This window comes from Delphinus delphis, chromosome 10 (assembly GCF_949987515.2).
Source record: "Delphinus delphis chromosome 10, mDelDel1.2, whole genome shotgun sequence".
Taxonomy (NCBI): Eukaryota; Metazoa; Chordata; class Mammalia; order Artiodactyla; family Delphinidae; genus Delphinus; species Delphinus delphis.
This window is the reverse complement of record NC_082692.2, coordinates 97,681,303-97,696,093: the sequence shown is the minus strand read 5'-3', so window position 1 is coordinate 97,696,093 and position 14,791 is coordinate 97,681,303. Positions and strand designations below refer to the sequence as shown.

Below are 14,791 nucleotides of genomic sequence, written 5' to 3'. Positions count from 1 at the left end.
CTGCCTCTTTATTTGCCAGTGTCACAGTGGTTTAATGACTGAGGTTTTACGGTATAAATCCAACTTAAATCCACCTCCTCATGATGCTTTCCAAGATATCCTTAAACAAATGGGACTTCCTGTCTCCTCTGATCTTAATGTACTGTATGTCTCTGACCCCCAACAGATTGCAAGCTCCTTAAAAGCAGGGCCTTGTCTTCTATAACTGCCCACCCAAGGTGCTTGGGGTGGGGCCTGGCACAGGTCAGGCCACTGACACCCACATTCGTCCCTCTTGTCACAGTGATTGCCTTTGAGCATACAGGGCTGTAGTTTCTGGACATCACATTTTTCCTTGTTTGAAAAGCAAGACACAATTTCCCTGTCTCCAGCCTTCTGGCATTTCTCCCAGAGTCCTCCCAGATGTCTCAGGACCTGGGCTGGTGACTCTGCAGTGAACTTGGGTGTCTTTTTAGGACTGGATGCTCCTCTTTGGACCCTGGACACTCAAGAGCTCCCGGGGGCTAGCCTTTCCTTTCTCCTTTCGGACTTTGGCCCATGGACCCAGCCCTTCTGTATCCAGTGGGAAGTTCCCTCCCTTTGTGGTGAAAGTGGGGTTGGAATCCTGTTTTTCTTTCTTCTGTCAGCATGACAAGGAGGGCACTTTGCCCTGCTTTTGGAGTCCACCCTGCACTGAAAAGTGTGCGATGGAAAAAAGCCTTTTCTGTTGAGCCTAGAGATGCTTCCTTAAGTCTGGGCCAGTTCATGACTATCTGCTCTTTTTAAACATCAGGCCACTGTAAGGGCTGTGCACCCTAGTTAAACGTTTTGCAGCCTATCCTCCACATGAGCCCCTGCACCAGGTGCCAGGGGCACAGTGATGCCCCATCTGCCCAGGGAGAGCTGAATTTCCAGCAGGGCACCTGCACAGACATAGAAAACACCAACGGCATGGTGTTCAATATGACAGCGTGTGCACTGGGGGGCTTTTTTGGTCCCCAGGTCCCTTTCCTGATGTAGAGGTTAGCACGGTGTGGCATTTTCTCAAGCTGGGGTGGCCTTGAGCCTGTCTAGTGCAGCTCACCCCCACATTTTACCCATGACAACACTGAGCCCCAAGGAAGTGACAGCACCCCAGGTCCCCAGCAAGTCAGACTCCAGGCTGAGAACTGCGGCCCGAGCCTATGTCACTGATCTTCCACCAACCTCACAGTTTTCTCTCTCTACCTCCCTCCCAACCAAACCAGCTCCACGGCCAGGCACCATAAACCTCACAAACATCTCTTAATTCCCTGTATTTCCCACACACAAGATCCAAGGCAGCATCATCTCTCACCTGGATCATTTCAGTGCCTCTGCTTCCCCCTCTGGTCCTCAGGGAAGCCAATGGAATCCTATAAAAATGCTGTTTTGATCAGGTCACCTTATTGCTTAAGAACTCTCAGTGGCTCTCTATTGCTTTTTTAAAAAATTCCTTAAACTCTTTATTTTGAAATAATTGTAGATTTGCATGCAATTTCAAGAAATCATAGAGGTTCCACGTACCTTTTGAAACCCAGTTTCCCCCTATGGCACTATCTTGAATCACTGTTCTTGTGCCTTTTAAGATAAAGATGGAGATTGTTATTCTAGTTTGACCCTGGAGTCAGAGAGATCTGGGTTCAAATTCTGACTTCACCACTCACTGGGCGACCTTGACAAGTTATTTTGCCTTTCTGAGCTTCAGGGTTTTGGGGGTATAAGATTTATAATAAAAATACTCACCTCAAAGAGTTGCTTGAGTCTTAATGAGATAATACATACAAAGAGCTTAAAACAGAGACTGACATATTGATTGGCATTCGATAAATGGGAGAATGGCTTGGAATGGTCTGGCCCCTGCCTACCTCTTCCTGCTCACAATCCTTCTTGCTCTCTCTGCTCCAGTCACACTTAACTTCTTTCTGATTCTTACTCTTGTCCTTCTCCTACCCCACCCCAGGACCTTTGCAATGCTGTTCACGTTCCTTCTCTCATAGTGCAGTGTGTTTTATTTTCCCTTACAAGTAGTGATTTTAGCATGTCAATGTCTAGTGATATTTGGGGGTTTTTGTTATTATTCTTCTCCACTAGACTACGAGTCCACAAAAGTCAAGATAATGTTTGTTTTGCTCACCAAAGTATCCCCAGCACCTCGCAGAGGGTCTGGCACTGAGGAGGGACCCATACGTATTTCTCATCTGAGTCAATGAGCAAACGGCAGGGGTGGGTGGGAAGAGAAGGTGATGGTGGGGATGGTGGTGACGATTTTATTAGCAAACATTTATTGAATGGCTATTGTGTGCCTCACAGTACGCTTGACACTGTGTGAACTCTCTCATTTAATTCACTTACATTTAAAATAACCTCCATCATTCTCTACCCAGGTTTATTTTTTCCTTGGCTTTTTATCACTGCCTGATATTATATGTTTATTTAGTATCTGATTTCCTCAATAAGGTAAACTTCATGAGCTCAGAAATTTACTTTTGTTCCCTGCTGTGTCCCTAGAGCGTAGAACAGTGCCTGGTACATGGTAGGCACTCAATGAATATTTGTGGAATGAATGAATGATCGCGTGAAATCTGTGAGGCAGGTACAATTATGACCCCACCCTCATTTTAAACATGAGGAGATGGAGGCTTGGAGAAGTTAAGTACCTGGTCCAGGTGAAGGCCAGAACTGGGGCTTGAACCTGAGTCCTCTGACTGCAAAGCCCCTAAGTTTAACTGTGATGCTCTCCTGCTTTGGGTTCCCCCAAACAGACACTGAGACCAGGATTCAAGCTTAAGTAGCTCATGTGGGAGGTGATTCCAGGAAACCAGGAGGGGCGAGGGAAGTGAGACAGGGAAGGGAAGAGAAGGAGGCCAGCAAAGGGTCATCATCAAGCTGCTTGCCCTTGGGACCGCTGGAGCTGACTCCCACCAAGGTGGTCTGGTTGCTGCTAGAGACCAGCAAGCTCAGAGTTATCCTGCCCAGTGGGCGGGGGAGCTGGAGAACTCACACCCCAGCTCCCATCAGCCACTAGCTGAGGGCTGCTCCTGGGAGGAATGACTCTCTAGCCTTGCCCCACGGATGGGCTGATGCTCCCCCGGTCAGACAGAATTTCTTGCAAAGACTGGCACTCATTTGCCAGGGGACTGCAGTGGGGCACTACCAGCACCTCTTTCAGATGCCACACAGACTCTCACCCTCAAAAGGTTGCTGTATTTTCTCCAAAGATGACATTTAAAGACCACATATTTATAGGAGAGAAGCCCTTCCTCCTCCCTCCCCCAGGCTTGGCAGCTCTCCTCACCCACACCCTCTTGGTCTCACTTCTTGGGGTCCTAATATCCTTCAAAGTCTGGTTTAGATCCCATCCTAGGTCCAGGCCGGAGGAAGCCCCAGAGATTACTTGCTGCACCTTCTGACTCTGTGAGGGGCTTCATCGTAGCTCTGGTGGAAGGTCATCCTGGCAGGGCTGCAGTCTGACCTCTGGGGGCCCTATCCTACCCTCCCTAGTCCTACAGATGCTTCTGGTCCCTTTGCTACGTCATGGTTCATACGTGTGGCCTAAGCACCCTCCTCTCTCTCCCCAGCTTGCGCTGCAGATCCCATCCCGATGGGGTTTCCTGCCTCCAACTGCATTAGCTTTTCCAGCAGCCACCTTGGTGTATATTAAGCCTAATCTGAATCCCCAGGGTTCTGCATCCAACCCCTGTCTTCCGAGGCAGATGGAGAGTCCCCGATGGGAACTGGAAGGAGTGCATCTTCACAACCACAGTACAGAACAGGCTCTTGGTCTGTGTTGAATTTCATCTTGATAAACACAGTCCTGCGGAAGAACACACTTGTCCCTCCCTGCCATGCTGGTTCACGGTCAGCCCAAGCATCATTTTCTTTCATGGAGAGGTGGAGTTGAACACATTTCCCCTATTTCTATCTTTCCTCCTTCTGTCTCACTCTGTGCCTCCCTTCTCTAACTACAGAACCAGCTACAATTGCCCGATTTTGCTTTCCTGAGCATTTGGGTTTGGGTCTATCCCCTTTCCTTAACCCCCTTCCCATTCCACTAGCCCCTGTTGAGGAAGAGGATTCATACACATTCATCTCTGAATCCTGCATATCGTGCAAGGGCCTGGCTCACCGTTGGTGCACACACACCAGATAACTGAATGGATGAGTCCTTGGCTGGGGCCAAACCCCTTCTATGGCTGCACAGCCACTGTCCTTCCTGCCTCCCTCCCCATCTCACTTGACACACCCACGCTCCAGGCACATCAGACCCCTCACCCCCACATTCTCATGCCCCGTCTCTCTCTCTCGTCTCTCCCTCTGACATGCCCTTGACATGCCCCTCGTCCCCTTGGAGAAATCCTTCTGGGACTGGAGAAGAGGCAGCTGGCCTGGCTCTTCCTTTGTCTAGATCATTGCCTTAGCTGATCCGTGCCCTCGCTTGTTCAACTGCAAAATGGGAATAGGAAAATGAACTCAGGTCTGGCTCCTCAGAAGCAAAGCCTGGGATGGGCATTCTTGTGCATGGCATTTACTGAAAGAGTGCTCTCAGGAGAAACCTGAAGGGGAAGGAGTGGGGCAGGACAGGGAAGGGAAAGGTGCTTGGCAAAGATGTGGTTTCAGGACAAGTCCACCCTCAGCCTGATCCCTGGGGGAGCCCTGGAGGGTGAATTGCACCATAGAGGCTGTTGCTACCTAGTGGTTCCCATCGTCCAAGGACCATATCCTCCGGAGAAGGGTGCAGGTGTGAGAAGCCAGACCCCAGAGAGCAAGGGGCTGGGCGTACCTGCCAGGTAGAGGGCAGGGTGGTGCATCAGTAGCGTCTGCTAACAAACCCCTGCCTGACAGACTCGTTGGGAGGATGAAATCAGTATATTCAAAATACTAAGAATAGTAATCGACACAGTAGAGTTCAGCTATTGTTTCTGTCATCTGTCCTCTTCAAAACCCTGTAAAATTCCACCTCCGAAGTCTTCCTCACTGGCTGTCTTGAGAATTAATCATCCGTCCCCTGGCTGCCTCAGCACTGGGTGTTTTTCCTTCTCATTTAAGTTTTAAAACTGCACAAATAAAACATGGGAGATTGTTAGTGTAAAAGATTCTCACAGAGCCTGAACTATACCGGGTATACGCAGAATGTTCTCTCTGCCCTCCTATCTTCCCCAGAGGAAATCCCCGTTCAGTCTCCGTTGGTGGTATTTTGTGACTCAAGTGTATTGATCAACCTGCCTTGTATTTGGGGAGTTGGGTTTTCCCAGCTGCATTTAGAGACCCTTAATGGGAGGGATCCGGCTTGCCATTTCCTCTCCCCTGCTCAATAAACATTTGCTCAGCTCAGTCTCCAGAGCTTCTAGAGGACAGGATGGGGGTGGGGCAGGAGGTCGTCAGCCTCCTCTCCTTGGAGATTCCGACTGTGGACCTGAGTCAGCCCAGGAATCTCTTTACAGATTCCGGTACCAAGTTCTCCAGGTAGGTGAGATTAAAAATGTGTCTGAGAGAATGCAGTTTTAAAGGTGGCTTCTACCTGATGAAGACCTTGCTCATCAATTTATTTAGATGTCCCCTCCTTCTTGCTTAGTAGGAATATCATTTTGTGTGTGTGCATTGAATGACTTTTACTATGACTAAAATAGTAAGACACAGTCCTTGTGGGGGATTGGAAAATAAAGTTGGCTTTAATCCCATCCCATCAAAATCACTTTTGAGGGGCTTTCTCGCAGTCCTGGGATCACGCCATCCTGGCCAGTTTAGCTCTCAGCCACTTCTGGCCCTGCCCCTCTAACAGGCCACTGGGGACCCGCACTTCTTTCTCTTCTTGTTGTGAACTCAGAGATGATGAGCCCACCAGCTCGCCAAGCGCCGGTCACCTCCCTGCCTCTTCTTCCCGGTCTGGTGGAGGGAAGCGGCCATTTCCCTCTTTATCTGCTGCCAGTTCTGTCGCTCAAGAAGTCTTCAAGCTGCAAGGGTCTGTCAGGGGCCTATTTTTAGTAGAGTGGGACTTCTGGGCATCCAGATCGCCGAAGCTCCCTCGCTACCAGATGCTCTTCTGAGCTGTCACTGGAACCCCCATGTCCTCACTTCTCACACACTTGTCACTTCACATAAACTTTGCCACAGCCGAGCAGTTCCTCCCCCCTCCACCATTCTCAAATGAGGAAACTGAGAGGGGGCTTGTCTAGGTTCCCATGTGCAGTAGTGAGCCCAGTGCCTCACCTGACCCCCCCATCCTGTCCACTCCACTCCCACGGCCCCTTGTGCCTCTTAGGTGGACAGGGCCACATTCTGCCGGAGAGAGAAGGGGCGTGTGTGTCTGTGTAAATAGATGACATTGATCTTTCTCCTGCTAATCCAGAGGTCATAAGCTGCCAGCCTGCTGGCCAAAAACCTGCCACAGCTATACAGTGTTTGCTCCTCTCAGAGTTTTAAATTTTTATAAATTGTTGATGACATTTACAGATCAAGAGTATTCACATAAAAATCCAGATGTCCGGCTTCTCTTGAAAAAATAGAAAAATGGTGGTCTAGACTCACATCCCTGCTTGGCCAACAGTTGCATGGAGCTGAGTAGCAGCTGTACCCATTTGACAGGGCAGATGCCACAGTCCCCACCACTCCTTGTTACCTCCCCCAATAGAGCCAGTGTCAGCTGCTATTTGTCACCTCACATGCACTGTTGCTTTTTCTTATTGGTAGATTCCAGAGGAGAGAGCCGTAAGTCAGAACCAGCCCACCTCACTCAGTATTGCCTGGTCCTTATAGGCATTCTCTCTGCTGTCCATCAAATCCCTACCAAGTCATCCTTGCAAATCCCAGAGCCTTAGCACACAGTAGGTGCTCAAGAGTAGCTACCATGTGTTGCGTGTTTACCTTGGAGGAGGCTATGGAATTATCACCCTTTAAATAAACTAACAGGCTCAGAGAGGTTGAGGGCATGCCCAAGGTCACCCAGCTGGTGAGTTTTGTCACTAGGACTTCTGTGGTGTCGTTTACTTTTACGCTGAGTTGCCCCACCTGTTGCAGCTTTTCGCACCCATTTCTTTTGGCTTTCAACTTGTCTGCTGGTTTCTGAAGGTTTCATAAAAGAAATAGTAACTAAAGCTGAGCCTTGACGCTATGACTGGACAGGGACTGACTGAGAGAGGGAGAAAGGCATTTTCATCACAGGAGCAGAAGAGAGACAAGAGACCTGGTATAGGGCCAAATGTGCATCATGGAGGGGAGTTGGAAACCAAGGTGGGAACAGAGTGGAAAGGGCACCTGGGGCCAGAGCAGGAAACCTGGAATGGCAGACCGAGGCTATGGGACTTCCGAGGGCACTAGGGAGCTATGGAAGGTTTTACAGCAGGAGCAGATGTGATCCATGTCTGGCTTCATGAAGGCTAGTGTGAGAGCTGGATGGAGGCAGAGAGGAGGCAACTGTGAGAATCCAGAAGAGAGGTGTTGGGGCCCTTCAACAGATTCCTGAGGGACTGTGGAGGCTCCGTCAGTGAGGACTTGGTGATGGGAGAGCCTGGAGCTGGTCATCTGGAGGCCTGCAGTGTCATTCAGTGGGATGGGGAAGGGGGGCGTCCGTGGGGAGATGTCCTCTGGGCACCTGGGGAGAGCAGAGGGCTGCAGCAGGAGATGCGGTGCCGCCTGCCAAGCCAAGTGTGGAGCAGTGAGAACGGAGCGTTCTGAGCCAAGAGCCTGGAGACACCTCCTCTCACACCTGCTGGATTTCCTTTTGGTCACGGCCTCCCAGGCCCCCTCTTCCCTCTATGCCTAAACCCCCAAGAGTGAATATCCTCTGCGCCATCCCAGGGCTTCAGAGCACAGGCCGTGATGAATTTGGGCCCCATGAATGGTAGCAGGATCCCAGCTGTTCCTAGGAAGCAGGCTTTCCAGACACCTAGAGCCCAGGGTCTCCCCCACACCCTAGCTCCTCTTTCAACAAACCAAGGCCTGGGGATGGGGCGTTACCATGGTCCGGCCCTCCCTGCCCCCCTCCCCACCTCATGGGGGCCCATCTTCTCTCTTCCTGCGAGCAGAGCAGTGCATTTGGCTTTTTATAAAGACAATAAATAAATAAGCAAGTGGGCATGATTAATTGATGGCGTGGAGCAGACTGAGGCACTGGGAGTCAGGTGGCCCGGCCTCCTGGTGGCCCTAGGCTTTTCAGCGACCTGCGGCCTGTGCCAAGGAGGGGAAGCCTGCCTTGGGGAAGCGCTTTCAGTGTGTGCCTGGGGCGTTCACCTTTCTCCTTCGCAGGGCCTCTGTCCTGGCCTTCTCTAGGCTCTAGGCCAGGCCAGGCTGGAGGCTGGGGGCCCACAGGTGCTCCTGCACTAGCCCCATTTTTCTTGGGGTCTGAGTGCCCTCAGGCTAAACACCCTAGGATTGGTCCAGCCAGCCCCTCCCCTCAAAGCTAGGTCTCTCATGTACCCACTACACAGCCACAGGTTCCAGGTGTGTTGGGAATGGAGGGGTGGGGCACCCTGACCCAAGGGGAAGGGAGGGAAGGGGTGCCCCCAAGGGCCAAGCTGATGCTGGGGGGTGGCGGGGCGGGGTGGGGTAAGGGGCCGGTCGGTACCGATGGAGGTACCTGAAGGCGGAGCCCTGGGAGAGGCCAGAGACCCCTCCCCGGGACACCCAGCACGTGCGCGTGGGGGAGGGCGAGGGCTGGACAGCGAGCTCCGGTCCTGCAGGGCGCTCTCCGTGCAGAGTTTGGGGAGGGCCGAGGGGGAGCGAGCGGGGGAGGAGGGAGCGGGAGGGGAGGAGGAAGGGAGGGAGGCGGGCAGAGCGCAGTGCAGCGGTGGCAGAGGCGACGGCGGAGGGAGGGAGGCAGGCGGGCGGCGGCGGGGCCGCGGGGCGAGGCGAGCGCGGGGCAGCCGCGGCACAGGAGCCGCAGCCTCAGCGGGGCCGGGCCGGGCCGGGCCGGGCCGGGCGCGCACCAGTGGCGGCGGCAGCGGCAGCGGCAGCGGCAGCGGCAGCAGCAGCATCTCATTCGCGGAGCCGGCGCAGGTGAGGCAGGGGCGGCCGGGCCCGGGGCTCTGGGCCTCCTCCCCTCTTCCTCGGTCTCTATCTCCCTCCTGGCCGGCTTCCCTTCCACGGGCGCTCGGCCCCGGGACCCCTACCGGGCGAGAGCCAGAGCCGGAGCGCGTCCTGGGTCCCCTCGCCCCGCGGAGGCAGGCGCCTTGTCAGCGGTGACCTTGAGCGGGCACCAGGCGCGGGCGGGGCGGGCCGGGGTGGGCGCCTGTGGACCCGGCGCCTGCGGGCGCGGGGAGGGGGCGCGCCGTGTGCCTGCCGCGCGCAAACTTTCAGGGGCTCCGAACAGCCCCTGAGCGGGGGTGGGGGGGCGTTCAGGGCGCTAGAACCCCCCCAATTTCTTCCTTCTCAGCTGGCTCTGACTTCTCTGCCTGTCTTCCCCCCCAGTATTGGGGGGCCCCCTTTCTCCAGGCCCCGATTCCTGCAGTCTAGGGACGTGAGCAGAGCTATGGACGTTGACCCGGGGCTGGGGGCTTCTCCCCTCCGCAAAGGCGGTTTCCAGGCTTCTAAGGGCTGGAGCGCTGCAGGACCCTCTGCCTGGTGCTCTCTGCATCTTCGGCATTGCCTTTTCCTGACGCCCCTCTCCCTGACCGCAACCCTTCCTCAAGCACCAGGAGTCCTCTACCTGGTGACACAAGAGCTCCAAAGTCGCACACTCAGGTGGACTCTCAGATCCGAAGCTTGATTTTTCAGCCCAGCTTCAAAGGGTCCTTGAGAAAGTGGGCTCAGGCAGGTACCCCCCTAGGGCCCCAAAGTGGGTCAGTATGTACCTGCACACCTGGACTCACCCCAGGGCCTGGTCACTCTGAAGCGCTGTGGTCTCTGGAGAAACTATGTCTGGCTATCGGGTGTGTCTTAGTATCCTGGATCGTAAGTCTTTGAAAAGGGAAGTGAGGCCCAGAGAGGGTGAGCCAGCCTCAAGGTCACACAGCCAACCCCAAGAAGGAGCAAGAACTGGGCTTTCTTATAGGGGGTTGGGGAGGGATGGAGAGGACTCCTGTTTGGTTCCTACACCTGGGGGATTTGGGCTCTGTCTCTTACTAGCTGTGTGACCTCTGACAAGTCATTTCCCTTCTGACTCACTTTTCCCGTGTGTAAAATGGGGGTATAGCTACCTCACAGGGCTGTTTTGATGGCTGGGTTAATATTCTTAAAGTTCTTACAGTCATGCCTAGTACACGGTCTGTGTGCAAAAATTTTTGGCTACCAACATGTGAAATTTCCTTTCTGGGCCTGGAAGGGAAGAAACCATTCCCATCCTCTCCCTTCTGCTTCTGACACCTAGACTTAGGTGGGTTCTCCCCTGTGGCTATGTGGGCTGCTGGGGAGCAGCATCTGCTGAAACCCTGAACCCCTGTGCCCTGTACGGAATGTTCAGTGGTGGCAAGGGTCCCAGACCCTCAAGCGCCCTCTGGACCTACGGGTTCGGCTAATGTAGGCTGTGGTTTCTTGCTGCTTCCATGGGGAGAACAATCCCTAATTTCTAGCTGGGAAATGAAGAGAGGACCTTGCTGCGGCCCCAGGAAGACTCCCCCCTCCTCCCCACAGTCTCATGGGGGAGCATCAGCCTCACCTTCCCCATCTGACCCACTCTTCTCCCTACCTCTGTGAGATGTCATTCCTTCTCTCAAAGGTACTACTGACAACAGAGGAGATGGGGCAGGGGGAACTCATTCATTCATTCATTCATTCTCCAAGCCTTGATTCATGCCTTCTCTGAGTCAAGAGGTGCTTGGAAATACTGTGAAATCAGCCATGTCTTGTAGTTATAAAGCTCCTACCAGGTGCCAGGTACCTGCTGGGCCCTGGAGACACATTCATTCATTTGATAAATTTTTATTAAACACTTAATATGTGCTAAGCACTGATTGATGTGCCAGGGAGACACTGGTAAATAAAACAGATCTGGTCCCAGCTGTCTAGGGTGACCATATAATTCGCCATCCAAACCGAGATACTTTTGAGAACAAGAGCGGGCATTATTAATAATAACACCAGGACCACAGACATGAACCAGGACTGTCCAGCCAAACTGGGATGCGTGGCCATCCTGTGACCTCGTGTTTATACATCAGTGTTCGCGGAGAACTGTTAGTGTTTTTTGAGCTTGCTTTCTGCCAGGCTCTGTTAAGCACTTTCAGGTTATCATTTGATTTAATCCTCCTGGGGCTGTGAAGCTGCTGTTACCATCTGCATGCAGCTGGTTAGTGGTGGGGCTGGGACCACCTCTGCGACTTAACTGCTGGGTCGCCCTGCCTCCCCAGAGATGGACAAGACCCAGGGCCCACGGGCGCTCTCACTCTCTCTCAAAGAGGCTCACAAACGACTGTTAGGAACACAGATGCTGTAATAGATGTGCCGCGGGGGGCAGACGGAGGCACAGGTTCTGCCTGGAAAAGTCAGAGGCAGCTTCCTGGAGGAGAGGACCTTTGAGCTGGACCTTGAAACATGAGTTAGGATTTTGATAGACTATACAGTTGAGAGGAGGGCATCCAGGCCCAGGTTGCTAAGGCTTGGAGGTGTGGGTTATGTAAACTGGAGCTACCACCCCAAGATAGGTCTGAGTCTAACTGTGACAGGACCAGAGTTAGATCTGAAACAGCAGAGCCAGTGAAGATTAAGTCCGAGACTGGTGTGCTGTGGAATTTTAGAAGGATGCTCTGAAGATGTGACTGTTCTAGAAGCAGGGTGTAGAGAGACAATTTGTTGTACTAGATTTCCCTTTGAAAAGAATTTATAACCTGACCTGTACTATGGAACAATTTCAGGGAAATTGTTTCGTTACATAGAATCACTGCAGAAGAATTTTACCATCATCTGTAGCAGTAAAAATGTTTCACCAGGCAAAGTGATTGCTGACAAGAGAAATATTAACCTACTTAAGGGAGAGAGTGTTTAGTAGCATCATTTTCAAATAAGGAATGTGCTCATTACAAGTTAAATCTTTTCTATTTGTTAAATCACATCCCAAAACTCTAACTTCCTCTTCTCCTCCCTCCTCTCCATGTCACCTCTGTCACAATATAAATCTGCAAATATCAATAATAAAATGGTATTTCTATAGTAAAGTCTTATTTCTTAGACTTTTCATTAATTCAGACTGGCCTCCTTTCCTATCCCCACCAATGAAGTGGAATTATTAGCTGTATGTTATCTGAAAATTTGAATCCATTAGTAGAGAACAAGAACAAAGGGGATCAAATTGGGGCCTTGAGATTGGAAAATCAGGCTTGAAAGATTTGAGAAGCAGAAGAGAACTTGATGGAAGACAGGGAAGGAGGAAGGAGCAGGGCCAGCTCCGTGGGCGTGTGACCTGTGAGTGAGGCGGGGCCCTGTGCTGAGAGTGGCCCTACACTTGATTTAATTCTCTGTGGTTGCCATATTGAAATTCTTAATACTTTTTGAACAGGGGACCCCAAATTTTCATTTTGCATTGGGTCCCACAAATTATATAGCCAGTCATGGGAGGGAGAGAGGAAGAGAGAGTTGGGGGTAGGAAGACAGAGGGGAAAAGATAGAGCTAAGGGAGAGAGAAAAGAAAGTAACATTTCTAAAGCTCCTGCCATATGCCAGATGCTGTGTGAGACCATTTTCCATGTTTATCTACTTTATTCTTCATGACAATCCTATGCGGTAGGCAATATCATCCCTGATTGAAAATGTAGATTTTATATGATTCAGGTGTGGTAAGGCCAATAGACCAGGAGATGACTGCCATTGAAAAGCCAGTTTGTGACTCACAGTTCCCAAGAGGAGGGGGCACACCACGCCATGCGAGGCCACACAGGGAAGCGCCAGTGTCAGTCAGGAGGCCGAGGGAGCAGAGAAAAAAACACCCACAGCAGCCTTTATTGTGGTTTCCACGGAAAGGAACAGGAGAGGCAAGGTAAGCAGGTTTAGGTTGGGCTAGTTAGAATAATTTCAGCGAGCTCTGGGGCATAGGGACTGTCCCTAGTTGTCTGGTATCTGGCCCTGGGGTGAGTAGGGCAGGCAGAGCACATGAGCTCCATAAAGGAGGTGGCGGACAGGAGCATGGGAGACTGTCCATGCTTTCTCTGCCCCTTCCCACCTGTCCTCACCCCAGCAGGTCATAGAACTGTAGAGCTAGGATATCCCTTGAAGAGTATCTGGGCCAAGTCCTTGATTTCACAGAAAAAGTGAAAAGATAGGTCCAGAGAGGGAAAGCGACTTCTTCAGGGTCACACAGCATTTTGAGGGGTCTGAACTAGACCTAGAATTCATGTCTCCTGCCACTTGAACTACTACTTATTATTGTTTATTTCTTCCTAGAGTAGAGTTAGGACTAAGCCAGATCCACCAAACTGAACATGGTAGGGTCTGAGTTCCTGTCTCACTTACCGTCATATCCCCAGGGTGCCTGTAGCAGTAGGTGCTCAATACACTATTGTATCAGTTTCCTAGGGCTGCCATAACAAATTAGCACAAACCGGGACACTTGAAACAACAGAAATCTATTCTCTCTCAGTTCTGGAGGCTAGTAGTCTGAAATCAAGGGGTCAGCAGGGCCGCACTCCTTCTGAAACCTGTAGGGAAGCTTCTGATGGTTGCCAGTCTTTGTTGTCCCTTAGCCTGGAACTACATCACTCCAATTTCTGCCTCTGTCTTCACACAGCTGCCTGGCCTCTGTCTGTCTCTATTTTCAAATCTCTCTCTCCTTATAAGGACAACAGTCATTTTAGAATAGAGCCCACCCTCATTGAGGATGACCTCATCTAAACTTGATCACATCTGCAAAGACCCTATTTCCAAATAAGGTCACGTTTACAGGTGCCAGGGTTAGGACTCCAGCGTATCTTTGGTCAGGACACAACTCAATGCGCAACAACAATGAACCAGAGTGAGTGAATGTTTATGATTTGGGCCAAGAAGGAACTCCTCTCGCCCCCAAGATTAATACCAGTTCTGAAGAATCGAAAGTTCTTTAGAAAGAGCAAACAACTACTGTTCAATCCACATCTAGAGAGAAAATCAATCCACATTTAGAGAGAAAACAGCCCAAAGTGTACACATAGCATCTCCCTGTGAGCCAGCCTGCTTGCCATCACTTTCTATCCTGCCTCTGTGATCTAGCCAGCCTGGTGCCATCACTTTCTATCCTGCCTCTGTGATCCTGGGTGAGCGAGGGGCTTCAGCTCTCTGTTTCCTTATCTGTAAAACAGGATACCATGCCTACCTCTTGGGTGCTTTTGTGAGGAATAAGAGGAATTAAGATAAGTGATTCTTAGAACAGTGCCTGGCACACAGGTGTTACTGTTAACCACCATCATCATCTTGTAACTTACATAACTTTTCCCGTATCTTTGTGTCTTTCAGTCTTCTTCACAGCAAGCCCGTAATATGGCTCTATAAATACCAGCTTCCTTTCCCCATAAGGTGGTTACTCATTGATGAAGCCAGATCTCAAACCCTGTCCTCGGGTTTCCAAGTTCCAAGCTGGCCTTACGGTGTGGCACCTGCTCCGGTAGCTGGAAGCCCACTGGTATGAAGATGTTGCTAACCGATACTTCCTGGTTTCATGGGGTTGGGAGGTCGGAGAGGAGTGATGTGTCAGGCCCTGGTAGGGGAGGATGTGAGGGGAAGGGGGCGGTACCCAGAAAGGGGAAACAGCCTCAGTAGCCGTTGCCCCCTTGTCACTGTGCTTCTCAGAGGTGGCACAGACTGGGTCTTTTATTTTTAACTTTGCATCCTCAGGCCCTGGCACATAGTAGGTGCCTAATAAATGTGTTGGATGAATGGATTTCCTATAAAACACAAA

The 14,791-nt window shown here is 51.4% G+C and overlaps 1 protein-coding gene across 1 annotated transcript in view; it reads left to right on the top strand.

The window, feature by feature from the left end:
* The first annotated feature begins 14,464 nt into the window (after positions 1 to 14,464).
* Positions 14,465 to 14,791, top strand: part of ATP2B2 (ATPase plasma membrane Ca2+ transporting 2) — a 346,709-nt gene continuing 346,382 nt past the window's right edge. The window contains exon 1 of the mRNA XM_060023054.1: positions 14,465 to 14,515. The gene's annotated coding sequence lies outside the window, so the exon portion shown is untranslated. The remainder of the gene's footprint in view (positions 14,516 to 14,791) is intronic.